Genomic DNA, 4,569 nt, shown 5'->3' with positions numbered 1-4,569 from the left:
ATAACCGATCCCTATAGATCCCCTCTATACTAATAACAGATCCCTATAGATGACACCCATCTTAATAACAGATCCCTATAGATCACCTCTATACTAATGACAGATCCCTATAGATGACACCCATCCTAATAACAGATCCCTATAGATCATCTCTATACTAATAACAGATCCCTACAGATAACCTCTATACTAATAACTGATCCCTATAGATCACCTCTATACTAATAATCGATCCCTATAGATCACCTCTATACTAATAACAGATCCCTATAGATGACACCCATCCTAATAACAGATCCCTATAGATCACCTCTATACTAATAACAGATCCCTATAGATAACACCCATCCTAATAACCGATCCCTATAGATCACCTCTATACTAATAACAGATCCCTATAGATGACACCCATCCTAATAACAGATCCATATAGATCACCTCTATTCTAATAACTGATCCCTATAGATGATACCCATCCTAATAACAGATCCCTATAGATCACCTCTATACTAATAACAGATCCCTATAGATGATACCCATCCTAATAACAGATCCCTATAGATCACCTCTATACTAATAACAGATCCCTATAGATCACCTCTATACTAATAACAGATCCCTACAGATCACCTCTATACTAATAACCGATCCCTATAGATCACCTCTATACTAATAACCGATCCCTATAGATCACCTCTATAGTAATAACCGATCCCTATAGATCACCTCTATACTAATAACAGATCCCTATAGATGACACCCATCCTAATAACAGATCCCTATAGATCACCTCTATACTAATAACTGATCCCTACAGATCACCTCTATACTAATAACTGATCCCTATAGATGACACCCATCCTAATAACAGATCCCTATAGATCACCTCTATACTAATAACAGATCCCTACAGATCACCTCTATACTAATAACTGATCCCTATAGATCACCTCTATACTAATAACTGATCCCTATAGATGACATCCATCCTAATAACAGATCCCTATAGATCACCTCTATACTAATAACAGATCCCTACAGATCACCTCTATACTAATAACTGATCCCTATAGATCACCTCTATACTAATAACTGATCCCTATAGATGACATCCATCCTAATAACAGATCCCTATAGATCACCTCTATACTAATAACAGATCCCTACAGATCACCTCTATACTAATAACTGATCCCTATAGATCACCTCTATACTAATAACTGATCCCTATAGATGACATCCATCCTAATAACAGATCACTCTTTTGACTGCATGCACCCAGAGACTCTTCAGCTTTTTAGATGTATACCTACAGGTATATATTTTTCCTTCTGTATACAGGTATATATTTCCCTCCTCCATATCTTCCTCCTGTATACAGGTATATATTTTTCCTTCTGTATACAGGTATATATTTCCCTCCTCCATATCTTCCTCCTGTATACAGATGTATATTTCCCTCCTCCATATCTTCCTCCTGTATACAGGTATATATTTTTCCTTCTGTATACAGGTATATATTTCCCTCCTCCATATCTTCCTCCTGTATACAGATGTATATTTCCCTCCTCCATATCTTCCTCCTGTATACAGGTATATATTTTTCCTTCTGTATACAGGTATATATTTCCCTCCTCCATATCTTCCTCCTGTATACAGATGTATATTTCCCTCCTCCATATCTTCCTCCTGTATACAGGTATATATTTTTCCTTCTGTATACAGGTATATATTTCCCTCCTCCATATCTTCCTCCTGTATACAGATGTATATTTCCCTCCTCCATATCTTCCTCCTGTATACAGGTATATATACAGCAGTCTCCTCTCTATATCTTCTATGATGTCACTCTCTGTATCTGGATGGATTCCTTTTGCTCTCATGGACTTTGTCCCTGTATTAGTCCCATCTGTAAACAGGGACCTGCAGATAGTCCTGACGCTCTGCGCTGCGTGTGGGAGACGGACTTTGTTACCCAGCCTGCTCGCCTGTGCTGTGACTGACGAGGGTGAGTGTGTCTAGGGTGTATATACTATATATAGGTGTCTACTGGGTGTATATACTGTATATGAGTGTCTATAGGGTGTATATACTATATATGAGTGTGTCTAGGGTGTATATACTATATATATGAGTGTGTCTAGGGTGTATATACTATATATAGGTGTCTACTGGGTGTATATACTGTATATGAGTGTCTATAGGGTGTATATACTATATATAGGTGTCTACTGGGTGTATATACTGTATATGAGTGTCTATAGGGTGTATATACTATATATGAGTGTGTCTAGGGTGTATATACTATATATAGGTGTCTACTGGGTGTATATACTGTATATGAGTGTCTATAGGGTGTATATACTATATATGAGTGTGTCTAGGGTGTATATACTATATATAGGTGTCTACTGGGTGTATATACTGTATATGAGTGTCTATAGGGTGTATATACTATATATAGGTGTCTACTGGGTGTATATACTGTATATGAGTGTCTATAGGGTGTATATACTATATATGAGTGTGTCTAGGGTGTATATACTATATATAGGTGTCTACTGGGTGTATATACTGTATATGAGTGTCTATAGGGTGTATATACTATATATAGGTGTCTACTGGGTGTATATACTGTATATGAGTGTCTATAGGGTGTATATACTATATATGAGTGTGTCTAGGGTGTATATACTATATATAGGTGTCTACTGGGTGTATATACTGTATATGAGTGTCTATAGGGTGTATATACTGTATATGTGTCTACTGGGTGTGTATACTGTATAGGAGTGTCTATAGGGTTATATACTGTATATGGGTGTCTATAGGGTATATATAAGTGTCTACAGGGTGTATATACTGTATATGGGTGTCTATAGGATGTCTATACTGTATATGAGTGTCTATAGGGTGTATATACTGTATATGGGTGTCTATAGGGTGTATATACTGTATATGGGTGTCTATAGGGTGTATATACTGTATATGGGTGTCTATAGGGTGTATATAAGTGTCTACAGGGTCTATATACTGTATATGGGTGTCTATACTGTATATGGGTGTCTATACTGTATATGGGTGTCTATACTGTATATGGGTGTCTATAGGGTGTCTATACTGTATGAGTGTCTATAGGGTGTCTATACTGTATATGGGTGTCTATAGGGTGTCTATACTGTATATGGGTGTCTATAGGGTGTCTATACTGTATATGGGTGTCTATAGGGTGTATATACTGTATATGAGTGTCTATAGGGTGTATATACTGTATATGGGTGTCTATAGGGTAGGGCTGGGCACTTAATCGGATGAATTTGCCTAGGATATCAGACACACTGGGCAGCCTCCCGGGAGTCTGGGGGTCACCTCTCCCGGCTGCCGCTGGCCCCAGTCACATACACTCTGCTGTCAGCCTGCCGGGACTCCGGGGACAAGTGTCCAGGCCAGCGCACAGCCCCAGGGGTCCGCTCTAAGGTGGGCTCTGTGTGTCTGTGACAGTCTCCTCCATGTATACAGCACCAGGTCCAGCACAGTATACATGGAGGAGTATATACAGAGTGTGTATATACTGTGACAGTCTCCTCCATGTATACAGCACCAGGTCCAGCACAGTATACATGGAGGAGACTATACAGAGTGTGTATATACTGTGACAGTCTCCTCCATGTATACAGCACCAGGTCCAGCACAGTATACATGGAGGAGAATATACAGAGTGTGTATATACTGTGACAGTCTCCTCCATGTATACAGCACCAGGTCCAGCACAGTATACATGGAGGAGACTATACAGAGTGTGTATATACTGTGACAGTCTCCTCCATGTATACAGCACCAGGTCCAGCACAGTATACATGGAGGAGTATATACAGAGTGTGTATATACTGTGACAGTCTCCTCCATGTATACAGCACCAGGTCCAGCACAGTATACATGGAGGAGACTATACAGAGTGTGTATATACTGTGACAGTCTCCTCCATGTATACAGCACCAGGTCCAGCACAGTATACATGGAGGAGACTATACAGAGTGTGTATATACTGTGACAGTCTCCTCCATGTATACAGCACCAGGTCCAGCACAGTATACATGGAGGAGTATATACAGAGTGTGTATATACTGTGACAGTCTCCTCCATGTATACAGCACCAGGTCCAGCACAGTATACATGGAGGAGACTATACAGAGTGTGTATATACTGTGACAGTCTCCTCCATGTATACAGCACCAGGTCCAGCACAGTATACATGGAGGAGTATATACAGAGTGTGTATATACTGTGACAGTCTCCTCCATGTATACAGCACCAGGTCCAGCACAGTATACATGGAGGAGTATATACAGAGTGTGTATATACTGTGACAGTCTCCTCCATGTATACAGCACCAGGTCCAGCACAGTATACATGGAGGAGTATATACAGAGTGTGTATATACTGTGACAGTCTCCTCCATGTATACAGCACCAGGTCCAGCACAGTATATATGGAGACTATACAGAGTGTGTATATACTGTGACAGTCTCCTCCATGTATACAGCACCAGGTCCAGCACAGTATATATGG

At 39.9% G+C, this 4,569-nt stretch overlaps 1 protein-coding gene across 1 annotated transcript in view; it reads left to right on the top strand.

The window, feature by feature from the left end:
- Positions 1–1,960: 1,960 nt before the first annotated feature.
- SEC16B (SEC16 homolog B, endoplasmic reticulum export factor) overlaps positions 1,961–4,569 on the top strand; it is a 308,666-nt gene continuing 306,057 nt past the window's right edge. Inside the window, exon 1 of the mRNA XM_069981715.1 lies at positions 1,961–2,008. The gene's annotated coding sequence lies outside the window, so the exon portion shown is untranslated. The remainder of the gene's footprint in view (positions 2,009–4,569) is intronic.

The sequence above is a fragment of the Dendropsophus ebraccatus genome, chromosome 8 (genome assembly GCF_027789765.1).
Source record: "Dendropsophus ebraccatus isolate aDenEbr1 chromosome 8, aDenEbr1.pat, whole genome shotgun sequence".
Lineage (NCBI taxonomy): Eukaryota > Metazoa > Chordata > Amphibia > Anura > Hylidae > Dendropsophus > Dendropsophus ebraccatus.
The sequence above is the reverse complement of the archived record's forward strand: the minus strand, read 5'-3'. Positions and strand labels throughout refer to the sequence as shown.